The 15,216-nt window shown below is 41.0% G+C and overlaps 1 pseudogene; it reads left to right on the forward strand.

The window, feature by feature from the left end:
- The window catches only part of LOC149121482 (vomeronasal type-2 receptor 116-like), a 34,165-nt pseudogene extending 19,170 nt beyond the window's left edge, over positions 1–14,995 (forward strand).
- The last annotated feature ends 221 nt before the right edge of the window (positions 14,996–15,216 follow it).

Below are 15,216 nucleotides of genomic sequence, written 5' to 3' on the forward strand. Positions count from 1 at the left end.
CCTACATATCACACTGGCCTTTTCATTATTTTTACCAGACTGTATTATTTCAAAAATCTACTCTCAAGAACAGCAGTTTTTTCCCCTCTGTCTTGGTTTATCTGTTGTTGAAGATATAAACTGTATTTAATTCATTGGTTTAATTTTTTCAGCTCCAAAGATTTTGATTAATTATTTTTAATGATTTCTCTCTCTCTCTGTTGGAGTTCTCATTCATACCATTCATTGATTTCTGTGCTGAACTGATCATCTGTGTTCCCTAGTATCTCATTGAGTTTGGTTAGGATCATTACTTTGAATTCTTTTTGAGGCCTTCATAGGTTTCCTTCAAGGCAGTACCTATTTCTGTAGAACTATTATATTCTTTTGGAGCTATCATGCTTCTTTACTTCTTCATTTCCATTGGGTCCCCGCATTAACATCTGCGCATGTGATAGAACCATTCCTTCTTCTTTGTGGAGTAACTTTCATTGCAAAAGGCTTTTTTGTTTAGATGGAATGTGGAATGTCAGCTGTGTGGTTACTCTGACTTTGGTTCTTCATGAGCCCAGGATTGTAATCTCTAAGTGGTCTCTTCAGCTATGACCAATGTCAGCAGTGTCTATGAATCCCATAGTTGTCCAGTCTGCAGCAGTTCATGGGGATACTGGTAAGACTTTGTGGTGGGTGTGAGCTTCCAAATGTGTCTGCCTTCAGGCCCCAGAGCTAGTTGTGAATTGCAGTAGGGTTTGTGATGTCAGTAGCTACATTTTTAGATTGGGAGAGACACATATGTCTCTCCTTTGTCCCAGGCATGCTGGAACTTGGCACCAGTAGCTTTGTCCCTGTAACTGGGTGATGTGAGTAGACCTTTCCTATATTTTCTGGCAGTGTGTGGGTAATAGTGGGGCTTATAGCATCAAAAGCTCCACTTCTAGCACTGGGAAATTTGAAGAGAACCATGCAGTTAAATGCAGGCAGAATTTAGCCTAGTCCTGCAGGCTGTTTAAAGGTGATCTAAGAACTATAGTGCCAGCAGTCTCAGTACTGCAGCTGCTGAGCAGGAAGGATATCTTTCATAGGTTCTGGAGTAAAAATGTAGGTTGTGGTGAGGCTTACACATTGTCAGCCAAGGACTTCCATCAGTGCAATGGAAATAGAGCATTTCCCAGGTCCCACAGGGAAAGCAAGGTACTCCCAGGACTTAGAGAGAATAGTTACAGTTCTGGTGCTATTAGGTGCAACTGAGACCCGGATCTTGTGGCTTGGCCATCAAGCACCAAGTGGTAAGAGCTGCAGAAGGGGACTTCCTAAATTCTGGTTTTCTGGGATTCTGTATTGGCTACTGCCAGTTGGCTTCAACACACAAAAGCAAAAGAGAATTTCCTGAGATTGTATGTGAGGGAGCATAACTCCAGGCCTGATGCCCTGCATTTTCACTCAATCTCTTGGAAATGTGGTCCTCCCTTTGTTGTTCTGTTTTTTTTTTTTTTTTCCTGTCATGGAGCAAATGTTGGCCCTCTCTAGCCATCTTGAACATTATTTCTTATATTCTGAATACCTCTGCGTATATGCCAGGGTTATTGATTAGAGAATTCTTCACTTTATTATCTAGTATTGGAAAGATTAGTCCTGGTGAAGCAACCACTTTATGGGCCTTGGTGCCATGTAGGAAATTATATCTACACATGTCACTTTTTTTTGAAGATGTATTCATTTATTTGAAAGTCAGAATTACACAGAGAGAGTAGAGGGAGAGAAAGAGAAAAAGAGGGAGGGAGGAGAGGACTTCCATCTGATGGTTCACTCCCCAATTGGCCACAATGGCCGGAGCTGCAGGGATCCAAAGCCAGGAGACAAGAGCTTCCTCCAGGTCTCCCATGCAGGTGCAGGGACCCAAGGACCTGGGATATGCTCTACTGCTTTCCTAAACCATAGCAGAGAGTGGAATTGGAAGTGGAGAGCTGGTTCTGAAACTGGCTCCCATATGGGATGCAGGAGCTTCAGGCCAAGGCATTAACCAGCTGCACCACAGCATAGCCCCCATCACTTTTTTTTAAAACATGATTTCTTTCTTTTTTATTTAAATATTTATTTATTTTTTTGAAAGGCAGAGCTACAGAGAGGCAGAGGCAGAGAGGAGAGGGAGAGAGAGAAAGAGAGAGAGAGAGAGAGAGAAAGCCTTCCATCTGCAGGTTCACTCCCAGGATGGCTGCAATGGCCAGAGCTGCACCAACCCAAAGCCATGAGCCAGGAGCTTATTCTATGTCTCCCACATGAGTGCAGGGCCCCAAGGACTTGCACCATCTTCCACTGCTTTCACAGGCCATAGCAGAGAGCTGGATCAGAAGTGGAGCAGCTGGGACTCAAACTGGCACCCATATGGGAGGCCGGCACTGCAGGCAGCACTTTACCCACTATGCCAAAGCGCTGGCCCCAATACATGTAGCTTTGATGCTTATGATCTCTGAAGGTTTTCTACCAGGTTATAGCAGTGTCTGGAACTTAATACTCCCCATGTTTACATCAGGAAACAAAGAATTCAGCTAATCATATTTCCCCTAATAGCAAGTACTACAAATAGCTCCAGGGTGAATAAAAATTCACTTCAAAAAGGAAAATCATAGCAATAAGATAAAATGATGAAAAGTAAAAAAAAGTTTCATTAATGCTCTTAATTTATCGTTTAAAATAATGTAAGCATTGGGCAGATCTTCAAAGCCTAATTTTTGTGTTGGATCTACTTCAGGTATAACAAATAAGTTATGTATCTGAGCTAAAATGTGTTTGATTAAATGTTTCCATAAAGGGAACTTTTGTTTAGACAATAGAAGAAAACCCTGAGTTTCATATATAAGAATAATGCACACAATATTTTGTGACACAACATGTAAACTCATTTTTCCTAAATGTAAAACTATGCCTTTGGGGAACTGTATAAAAATGCTTCATAAATATTTAAAATAAAGTGAAATTATATATTAGTATTAATCCCCACATTGAAACATAAGAATCAATGCAAACCTCCAGTCGCATATACCTTATTAAGAAGTGAGATTTTTCATATGCATCAAATTATGGATGAAATGTATAAATTAGAGAAAGTTCAGAGCAAGTTTCAGGAATTCATATTTTTTCACAAAAAAGGAAAAGAATGTTCAATGTGAAATGTTAAGAAAGTTCAGTGAAGAGGAGAGAGGACAACAAAGTGATATAATTTGAGTTCATATTACTTAGAAGCCCTAAATCTATTATTTTTACTTGTTGAATTATAAATATAAATAATCACTATATTTAGTGATTATAAAGTGAATTGAAAGTTTGTTGTTAAAAATTAAATATTAATTTATTTATTTGAAAACCAGAGTTACACAGAGAGAAAAGGAGAGGCAGAGAGAGAGTGAGAGAGGTCTTCCAACTGCTGGTTCACTCCTCAACTGGCTGCAAAGGCCAGAGCTGTGCTCAGCTGAATTCAGGAGACAGGAGATTCCTCTGGGTCTCCCACATGGGTGCCAGGGCCCAAGACTTGGGTCATCCTCCACTGCCTTCGCAGGCCATAGCAGAGAGCTGGGTTGGAAGAGGAGCAGCTGGGACTTGAACTGGCACCCATATGGAATGTCAGCACTAGAGGCAGCGGCTCCACTCACTACACCACAGTGCCGGCCTCCAAAGTAAATATATTTTATTTTTTATTTTTATTTATTTTAATTTTTTTTGACAGAGCAGACAGTGAGAGCGAGAGACAGAGAGAAAGGTCTTCCTTTGCCATTGGTTCACCCTCCAATGGCCACCGCAGCCTGTGCACTGCGGCCGGCGCACTGCACTGATCTGATGGCAAGAACCAGGTACTTATCCTGGTCTCCCATGGGGTGCAGGGCCCAAGTACTTGGGCCATCCCCCCCTGCACTCCCTGGTCACAGCTGAGAGCTGGCCTGGAAGAGGGGCAACCGGGACAGAATCTGGTGCCCCGACTGGGACTAGAACCTGGTGTGCCGGTGCCGCGAGGGGGAGGATTAGCCTAGTGAGCCGCGGTGCCGGCTTCAAAGTAAATATAATTTAATGAGGCTTCTTTTACAAGATTTGATACATCAGAGCAGAAAATTGCAGAAATGGAACATGAAAAATTAATTCAGGTGAATGCGTTTAGAGGGGATAATATTTAAACAATTGGCAAATCAATTGCCATTTAAACTCAGAACTAACAGAAAACAAAAATTGCATCTTGATTTCTGTCTCTGAGTAAGATTCAGATTCCATATTGAGGTACATCAAGGCTTGTCTAAAAAGTTCATGAAGAGAAGTGTGTGCATAGGCAGTTTGCTTCTTTCCCACATCTGCACTGAAGAACTCATTCCTTTCCATGAATCTGACTCTCTTCATAGGTGGTTGTGGAAGAACTACCAACATGCCCTGGCCTTTCACTTTGCCATCCAGGAGATCAATAAGAATCCCTACTTATTACCAAACATGTCCCTGGGTTACCAATTCTACAATGGTTTTCCCAGTGATCAGTTCACCTTGTGGAGCACTCTGCACTGGCTCTCAGGACAGGGTATATTTGTCCCTAACTACAACTGAAAAAAAACAAGACAAATCAGTCGCCATCATTGCAGGAACCACAGCAACATTTCCTGCTGAAATTGGAACCCTTTTGGAGCTCTACAAAACCCCACAGGTACGTGTGTTCTGAATTTCAGAGAAGAATGTTTAAGTTTTTCCTAACACCATTCTCTCATCTGTGTTGAAAAGGCAATGTAGAAACCAAGAATAAGAGAGGGAAGAGATGTGCAATTCAGGACATGCTCAAGCTGACTTACCTCAAATGGTAGAATTAGAAACAGAGAGGGAAGAGATGTGCAATTCGGGACTTACCTCAAACGGTAGAGTTAGAAACATACCAGGGGATTCCAATTCAATCCCATCAAGGTGGCATGTACCAATGCCATCTCACTAGTCCCAGTGATCAATTTCAGTTCACAATTGATCATAATGATAGGACTAAGAACCAAAGGGATCACATAAACAAGAATAGTGTCTGCAAATACTAGCTGATAGAATAAAAAAGGGAGAGAACGATCCAACATGGGAAGTGAGATACACAGCAGACCCATAGAATGGCAGATGTCCTAAACAGCACTCTGGCCTCAGAATCAGCCCTTAAGGCATGCGGATCCAGCTGAAAAGCCCATGAGAGTATTTCAGGCATGGAAAGCCAAGACACTCTGGGGGAAAAAAAAACTTAAATGAAAGATCTCCGCGAGTGAGATCCCAGTGGAAAGAACAGGTCATCAAAGAAGGAGGTACCTTTCTCTGAAGGGAGGAGAGAACTTCCACTTTGACCATGGCCTTGTCTAAATATGATCAGAGTCGGTGAACTCAAAAGGCTTCCATAGCCTTGGCAATTCATGACAAGAGCCTAGGGTGATTACTGATGCCATAAACAAGAGTGTCAATTTGTTAAGTCAACAACAGGAGTCACTGTGCACTTACTCCTCATGTAGGATCTTTGTCCTTAGTGTGCTGTACATTGAAATCTAATGCTATAACTAGTACTCAAACAGTATTTTTCACTTTATGTTTCTGTGTGGGAGCAAACTGTTGAAATCTTTACTTAATGTATGCTAAACTGATTTTCTGTATATAAAGAGAATCGAAAATGAATCTTGATGTGAATGAAAGGGGAGAGGGAGTGGGAAAGGGGAGGGTTGCGGGTGGGAGGGACGTTATGGGGGGAAGCCATTGTAATCCATAAGCTGTACTTTGGAAATTTATATTCATTAAATAAAATTTAAAAAAGAAATCCAATACTAAAAAAAAAGAAACCAAGAATATATATCCCACCATGATTTTAAGTGGGAAAACCCTGGCCTGTGAAATTATTAACAGAAGGAAGGAGGTAGGAAGAAAGGGAAGGGGCAGTGAATGCTGAGGGTCTCCACTCAGATTCCTACCTAGGGCCAATATATCCATCCCTACCATTGGATTTATTGACTTCATTGTATTCACAGCTCAGTATCTCAAAGGAAATTTCCACAGCACCAAGAAGTGTACTGTCCAAGGTGGCATCCACAGGTGATAATGTAGATGTGGGGATTTAAAAACCTGGACATTTGCTTTTCCTTTGGGACATCACAGAGGACCATGCCTTCCCTAAGTTTGCTAAGAGTGTTCGAGGCTCAGTTCCAGTGAAATGGGTGTTCCTGGACGCCATCATCCAAACCTCCCTCACTCACCTTCACTGAAAGATTCCTTCAGAAGAATCTCACTGAGTGTTCTATTTACAATTCCTGACATCACAGATTGTTTTTCCTAACATTTTGGTTTGAGAGGCAGAAAGAGACATAACAGAGGTCTTCCATTCATTGGTACAATCACTAATGTGCTGGGAGTCTGGCAATTGTAGGCACTGGGTATAGGAATTCTGTTCAGGTCTTCCATGAGGGTTAACTATTTCAATTAATCAAGACATTACAGCTGCCTCCCAGGATCTGCATTAGCAAATCAGTGATTTATGTAAGACCCAGTACACACCATCAGCAATATAGGCCCATTACTGCCAAAAAAAAAGACTTCAGTCGCATAAGAGGATTCTAAGCTGGAAAAATTATTTCACCAAAAATCAGAGTGAGTAATTGTGATTTTCATGACAAGTTATGTGATGTTGTGAAAAGAAATGAAATCCAGTGTATCAGGAGATCCATACCAACTTTGTCATGGTTTACATGCCACATGGGTTCTATCCCACATTTGGGTGAGAGAGAGCAGGATATTATCTTGGTGGTATTGCATTCAGAATTGATTCCTTCCCAGTTCCCACTGCAGGATGTGAAGAGAAAATAGGGATATGACACATTTTCATGCTATCACCTTTCTTCCAAAGGCTAAGGGCATGAGAAGCATGGTGTTCTCTGTTTGCAGAATAACAGAATTCAGCTATCTCTAGAGCAATCTTTCTTTATACCCAGTAACATTCTCCTCAAGGCCTCCCTTGGAGAGAATATCTCAGCCTTACCCCAACAAAGATAATTCACAGTCATGACTACTTTGGCTTTCAGATCACCTATGGCCCTTTCGATCCTCTGCTAAATGATAAAGACCGGTTTCCCTCACTCTATCAGATGGCCACCAGTGACAGCTCTGTGGTCCATGGAATGATCTCCTTGTTGCTGCATTTTGGCTGGACTTGGGTGGCGCTCTTTGTATCTGATGATATGAAAGGAGAGCAGTTCCTTCGGAACTTCGAGACAGAGATGGTAAAGAAAGGTCTCCGTGTGGCCTTCACACAAAAGCTCCCTGCCACTAAGAGACTGTATGCCTCCACTGATATCACTTTCATGACTGGGATCAGCCTTTCTTCTGCAAATGTGCATATACTCTATGGTGAAGTAAGGAGCCTCATCAATGTGGACTTTGCAGGAGGATACTTTTTAACCGTGGGCAAGGTGTGGATCATGGTAGCAAAGTGGAACATCATTGTGCATGAGACATACCGTGTACTGCACTCTTTCCATGGAGGCTTCTCATTTTCACCACACAAGGGGGAAATCCCAGGCCTCAAACATTTTCTCAAGACAGTGGACCCTTCCCACTACCCAGAAGATTTTTACTTCACTAAACTCTGGTTTCACATTTTCACCTGCCTACCTTCTGGGTCGCTATGTGGAGAAATAGGAGACTGCCCACCAAACACTTCCTTAGAGTTTTCCCCAGTAGACATCGACATAATGACTCTATCTGACTCTAGCTATTTCATCTACAATGCTGTGTATGCAGTGGCCCATGCCCTCCACAAGATGTTTCTAGAGAATGTAGAAATGGGATCTCCAGGAGATGTAGCTCAACCTAAGCTTCTCCCTTGGCAGGTAAACCTCCTCCAGAACAGGACAGGCATGAAGCCCTAATATATTTGCACTTTTTTTTACTGAAGTAGAACTCCATGGTTTTTGTCATATACTGCCAGATAAGGTTTAAAAAGTTAATCAAATTCTCAACTAAGTTTCTGTAGGAGAGCTGAGTGGAAAGAAACCCACATGGTATCAATTTTAAGCATTAGTGAGATATAAAATTCTAAGTATAGATAATTTAACACATATAACTCATGTGTTTGTCTTGTTTTGGATCTACAAGGACTGCTAGAAATCTTCAATTTTAGAAAAATGTATATCATTAAAAAACTAGACTTTTGTCAAATTTTAAAAGCATTAATATTCTGACTTTTAAGTTTACTTTGTTGAACCCTAGAAGAAGCTCAGGTAAGAACACAACTGGTTACCATCATTAAAATTATCCTTTAGCACACCCATCCATGACAGACCCATGTTTAAGTGCAAAGCTTACCTTCCCTAAAGCCCCAACTAAACCTCCTTCCTGGTCATGGATACAGCAGAGTGCATGCCTAAGCCAGCTAATATAATTTACTGTTTGTATTAAATCACTTCCCATCATTTCTTCAGGCAATGATAGAATAGTTCCCCTCACATGAACCCATGACATGGTGACCACCCAAACCCAACTAAGTCTCTCCTAAGAAGAATCCCTGAGGATTATGAGCCTGGGAAGTGACTGCTTAGTGCATGTACACCACTCAATAACCTGTAACTTGAATTCCATTTCTGGGATTTCTTCAATCTCATTGTCTTCACAATCTAGTATTGAAGTGTTGTGTACTTTTGTGGTCATCATAGTGTCTTCCTTATTCTGTTTCTTGAACTGGTGCATTTGTTGATCGTCATTTGTGGAGATACTAGTTGGTTTCTGTGTTTTATCACTGTGGTGGCTTTCATCTTTGGACTATGTGTGGATTAATGGAATGTCTGCTTCCAGGGAATCCCTAGAGCTTTGTGGTAGATATGTCCAGGAAGCTCTTTTCAGTGCTCCAGGGTGAGGTTTGTATCTGAGGTGACACACCCAGGTTTGGCATAGTAAATCTCTATCTCTTTCTCTTTTTTTTTTTTTTTTGATCAGATAGGTTTGTTTTTGTCTGTTGGTGTAGACTCAGCTGAGCTCCTCTACTCAAAGGAGACCAGTTACTGGGTGCTAGCTCCAGTGTGTATATTATTTGTTTGCTCTGCCATAAGGACCACACAGAGGATCTGTGCAGTCCTCAGTGTAAGCTCAGATTCTCCAACAATGTCCCTGGCCAGCTCACCAGGGAGCCCTGATCATATGGCACCTCCAGCAGTGAGTGCCCAAAGTCTCAGCCACAGGCTGAGTCCTCTTATATGTTTGTCTTGTTTTGGATCAACAGGGACTGCTGGAAATCTTCAGTTTTAGAAAAATGTGTATCTAAAAAAATAGGCTTATGTCAAATTTTAAAAGCATTAATAATGTGACTTTTAAGATTACTTTGTTGAACTCTAGAAGAAGCTCAGGTAAGAACACAACACAATCCTGCACACAAGCCTCCCACAGTCACAAGCACTCAGCCCCCTGTCCTCACCAGACTCAGGAGTCTCTGCTTGGCTGTTTGCTGGTGCAGCTGTTATGTATGTCTAAGGTTATGCCTGTTCTCTATCAGCTTGTTACAGGACACAGTTGCAGAGTAATTGGAGAGAGAGAAAACATGCCCCCTACTTTGTTTATTTTCCTGTAGTTTGTCAGGTACACTATCCCCCATGGGACTCCAAGCTGGATTCCCTCTAAGCTCTTCCTGCAGCTTTTCGCCAGTTGCTTGGCTCCTGCGGATTAGTCTCACCTCACTCTCCAACACTGGTGCAGAGGCTCTCAGCTGCTGGGGTCCTGAGTTGTGCATGTCCTTACCCTCCACATAGGTCCACTGTGTCCCTCCAATTTGTGTAGAATTTCCTCTGCTGTTTTCTTCCTAACACTTCCCTGAGCCTGCAGTCCTTCTACTTTTTCTTAAACTATGTTCTCCTAGACTACAGCAGCCATCACCCTCTCTTCTCCACCATTTTAATCCCATCTCTAGCACCTAAACTTGAATGCTGTACATCTTACAATTATGTTTGTCCTCTAGCTTCACCCACTCCTGAAGAAAATCCAGTTTAGGAACAGTGCTGGAAGTGACATATCTTTCCATGAAACAAGGCACGATGTGGTACAATATGATATCCAGAATATTGTGAATTTTCCTATGGGCCTTGGGTTGATGGTCAACATTGGAAAGTTTTTCTCTAAGAGTTCACATGATCAAGCCTTGGTCATCAATGAAGAGATGATAGAATGGCCTATTGCATTCAAAGGGGTATGGATCCCTTTCAATACCACAGGCCTACATAGAGGTCTGAGTAGAATCTTTGGAGTAGATTAATTACGAAGCCTTTATGTAAGCATCAGAGTCTCAGTTCACATCATGGTTTCCAAATACATGGTAATACATATATATGTAGCTAATCCTTACATATTCTTATATATATATATATATATAATCCTTATTATATATATATTATAATCCTTATAATATATATATTACAATCCTTATAATATATATATAATCCTTACATATTATATATATATATATATATATATAGGTAATCCTATATATATATATATATATATATATATAAAATATATGTAGGTTGTCCTGTATATAGGTAATATATATTATGTATTCTTATATAGAGAGAGAGGTAATCCTTATATAGTCTTAGGTAATGCATGTTGAATGAATGTGCAACTTGGAATAATCTACTGATTTATTTTTAATTTTTTTTAATTTTATTTATTTGAGAGGTAGAGTTATAGCAGTGAGAGGGAGAGACAGAGAGAAATGTCCTCCATCCAGTGGATCACTCCCCAAATGGCTGCAATGGCCGTGCTGTGCTGATCTGAAGCCAGGAGCCAGGTGCTTCCATCCAGTCTCCCATATGGGTAAAGGGGTCCGAGGACTTGGGCCATCTTCTACTGCTTTCCCAGGCCACATCAGAGAGCTGTATTGGAAGAAGAACAGCCAGGACTAGAACTAGTGACCACAGGGGATACCGGAGCCAAAGGTGGAGGATTAACCTAATGTGCCACAGCACCAGCCCCTGATTTATTTTTTTAATTTGAACACATATATTTTGTAGATGTTTAGTGAATAGAATGAAGGCTATAAATGAAAAGAAATAGAGAGATTAGTGTATAGACACATAAATACTAAATATATCTATATATTCTGAAGACCTTAATCACATATGGTGAGGGTCTTTATGTTGTGATGCATGATGAACACAGTGGATTATGGGTTGATGTATCATTCACCTCTTTGTAGATAGCATTTCCTTTTTTCATTTCACATGCTACTCAGTCTTCCACAATTTATTCTACATAACATCTTGATATTGACAATAATTTGTCATGTTTCCAAAATATGATATTTTCTTCATGACCAAATATAACAACAATGTATTGCACCCAAGTGATGTGTTTATCTCTAAAATTAATGGCCTGCCTGAATGGAAAATATCAGAAATGTACTGAACACAATTATTTTTTTGTAACACATTCTAACCATTTCTATGTTGACCTGAATTTTTCATAGTTACTCTCAGTGGTGTGCCTCCATATCATGTCTTTTGTTTCTTTTATCTGTGCTATAAAATATTCTAATCAACTAAGTATGAGTTCATGGTCAATTTTTTCTCAGACATTCTAGTTTTCAGAATCATTGCCACATAGAAACCCACATTAAACATATTTTGGATATAGTGGTTCAATAAGAGATAAATGGCAGGGGATGTTAGTTGGTGATGTGTGAAATAAAAGTGATTAAGTACATTTGTAATATTTGGTACATGTTGACAAAGTACACTGATGACCACAGAAGCTCCAAGTTAGCCACCTAGCTAATGATGACATGGCAGGGGTCGAAGGAGACACAGAGATGACCTTAAACTGAGGGTCACATTTTCTGTTGTGAGGGGTTAAGCATTGAAATTCTATCAATGTGGCCAATAATCAAGATGAATGTTTCTACTTTTTCCTTTCAGACTCCTCAATCTGTGTGTAGCCAGAGCTGTGGCCCAGGATTCAGGAAAGTGCCACAGGAAGGAAGACCTGTCTGCTGCTATACTTGCACTTTTTGCACAGACGGAGACATTTCCAATCAGACAGGTAGAAACCGTATCCATTTCTACTGATATCTCCACTGTCATAATTATACTACTCAGCCAAAAAAGGAATGAAATCCTGCCATTTGCAACAACAGTGATGCAACTGGAAGCCATTATGCTCAGTGAAATAATCCAGTCCCCAAAAGATAAATATCATCATATGTTTTCTCTGATATTTAGTAGTTAATATAGACTACAAAAAAGCATTGCTTAAGAATGAAACTGACATCTTAGGATTTCATTATGTTTTTAGCTCTTTTCTATACCCCTGTGGAACAGTGTGCTGTTTCTACATTTTACTTCTTGAATATTATGGCTAATGGTGCATTAAGTCTGTGGTTATAAAGCAATTGAATTTGTATTATTGTAAAAGTTAAAACAAGAAAGGAAGGAAGGAAGGAGGAGTATTCTGGGAGGGAAGGGAGGAGGGAAGTATGGTTACCATCTTAGAGTTGTTTCTATAAAATATATGAAATCTGTTCTCTTTACATTGATAAAAATTTAAAATAAGAATAAATAACCCAAAGTGAATTGTGATTGGGAATGTGATGGGAGAGAGAGTGGGAGGTGGGGGATGGGAGGGTTGCAGGTGAGAGGGAGGTTATAGGGGGGAAAAGCCACTGTAATCCAAAAGTTGTACTTTGGAAATTTATATTTATTAATTAAAAGTTAAAAACAAAACAAAAACAAAAACAAAAAATGAAAAAAACCAAGAATTTTTGTAATGAGATTGTAGTGAACCATTGCTATGAATACAAACATTCACTTGTTATCTCCATACATCCATTTTATGATCGCTATGTCTACCACATTATGTGTAGACTGGTTTCTGGTGGCGCTCATCCTTTTGGGCTTAATTGTGCTATTGATTTGACAAGACATCTTATTTTACCCTCCAATTCTGAGAGAGGCAGTCCTAATCTGAGCTCTTCCAATGGGCTGTGCTTAAATCTAGGCAATACATGTAAAAAGCATCACCACCAAGCTTAGTTATGCTTCCTTAGATGAGCAAATCCATGCATTTTCATGCATAAATGCAATGTACAGGGACGGTGCAAGTTGATACAGAAATGTTTTATTACTCTTGTACCATATTTAGCATTATGCAGTGTGAAATATGAAGACAATATATAATCATAAAGGATCCAGATTGGCATCATTGAAAAGGGTCTTTGCACAAGATAAACATTTAAGGAATTACCTATGAAAGCCAAATATATCAAATTATGTAAAGTAGACATACACTAATTAGAAAATGCTTCCATTATTCAAAATACAGAGCAGATAATACTTTTTGAAAGATTTATTTTATTTATTTGAAAGACAGAGTTACAGGGTCAAGTAGAGACAGAGAAAGAAGTCTTACATCTGCTGGTTCACTCCCCAGATGGCTGCAATGGCCAGAGCTGCACTGACCAGAAGCCAGGGGCCAGGAGTTTCTACCAGGTCTCCCATGGCAAGTGCAGGGGCCCAAGGACTTGGGTCATCTTCTACTGCTACCACAGACCATAGCAGAGAGCAGGATCAAGGGGCAGCTGGGACTGGAACCGGCACCTGTATGGGGTGCTGGCCAGGGCATTAACATGCTGAGCCACATCACCGGCCCAAAAATAGTTTTTATTGCTCAAAAATAATAATTCAATGACCATTAATGCAGCAGTAGAAAGCACTTAATTTTTCACACTTCAGAGAAAGAATACATTTATCAGGTGTAAAGATTATAACAAATAATTTATCAGAGTGATGTGCAACACCCGCTAAGTATATGAAACAAGAAACAAACAAAAAAAAATTACCATCATATGGGAATTCGTAGCTCATCACATAGGTGCTTGTGTGTGTCCAGATTGTCTCTGAGACAAAAGCTAGGAGCACCCACTGATTCTAGGAAGAGAGCATTCTCTCTGGATTGGGAATGCAGAGTTACCCTAGTGCATCTTGGTATATGATAGAGGCAGTCTGTTCTCAAAGTGGCAGTGCAAAAGTGACGCCTTTCCTGGACAGAAAAAGGCAGCAATTAAGTATCAATCCTGAGTCTCTCTTTTTCCTCAGATGCAGAGCAGTGCATCCCATGTGCAGATCACGAGTACCCAAAGATGGAGAGAAACCACTGCCTCCCAAGCTGGTGACCTTCTTAGCCTTTGAGGAATCCCTGGGGATGGCTCTGGCCTGCATGGCTCTGTGCTTCTCTGTCCTCACAGCTGCAGTCCTCTGGGTCTTTGTGAAGCACCGAGACACTCCCATCGTCAAGGCCAATAACAGGACCCTCAGCTACATCCTGCTCATCACCCTCCTCCTGTGCTTCCTCTGCTCCTTACTCTTCCTTGGCCATCCCAACACAGCCACCTGCCTCCTCCAGCAAATAGCATTGGCCTTGTGTTCACAGTGACTGTTTCTACTGTGCTGGCCAAACCATCACTGTGCTTCTGGCCTTCAAGCTTACAAAACCTGGAAGAACAATGAGGCGACTGCTGGTATCAGGAGCTTCTAACTCACTCATTCCCATCTGCTTCCTGATCCAACTGGCTCTCTGTAGCATCTGGTTGGGAATCTCTCCTCCCTTCACTGAGTTAGATACACACTCTGAGCATGGCCACATCATCCTGGTGTGCAACAAGGGCTCAGTCACTGCCTTCTACTGTGTCCCGGGCTACCTGGGTTCCTTGGCCCTGGCAAGCTTCACCTTGGCTTTCCTAACCAGGAACCTGCCAGACACGTTCAATGAAGCCAAGTTCCTGACCTTCAGCATGCTGGTGTTCTGCAGTGTCTGGGTGACCTTCCTGCCTGTCTACCACAGCACCAAGGGGAAGGTCATGGTGGCCGTGAAGGTCTTCTCCATCTTGGCCTCCAGTGCAGGGCTCCTGGGCTGCATCTTCCTCCCCAAGTGCTACATTATTCTCATAAGGCCTGAAAAGAATTCTTTGAAAGACTTAAAGAAAAGAGCAAGTTCTAAGGGATTCTAAAGATTTCCACTTGTTTAGCTGTCACATATTCAGAGTTTAGGACCGATAATCCAGACTGAAGTGGCATTTAAGCTATATGAAGGAAATGAAATTGATTTTTCCTTTAAATATAACTGGTGGGTTGGGTGTTTAGCCTAGTGATCTGAGAGAATGGCATCAGTTTCTGGCTCTGGTTTTTGCTCCTGACCTGGGCTACTGATTCCTAGGGCCCTGGAGGAAGT

Source organism: Oryctolagus cuniculus, chromosome 16 (assembly GCF_051225735.1).
Source record: "Oryctolagus cuniculus isolate XC-2025 breed Fujian yellow rabbit chromosome 16, ASM5122573v1, whole genome shotgun sequence".
In the NCBI taxonomy this organism is placed as follows: domain Eukaryota; kingdom Metazoa; phylum Chordata; class Mammalia; order Lagomorpha; family Leporidae; genus Oryctolagus; species Oryctolagus cuniculus.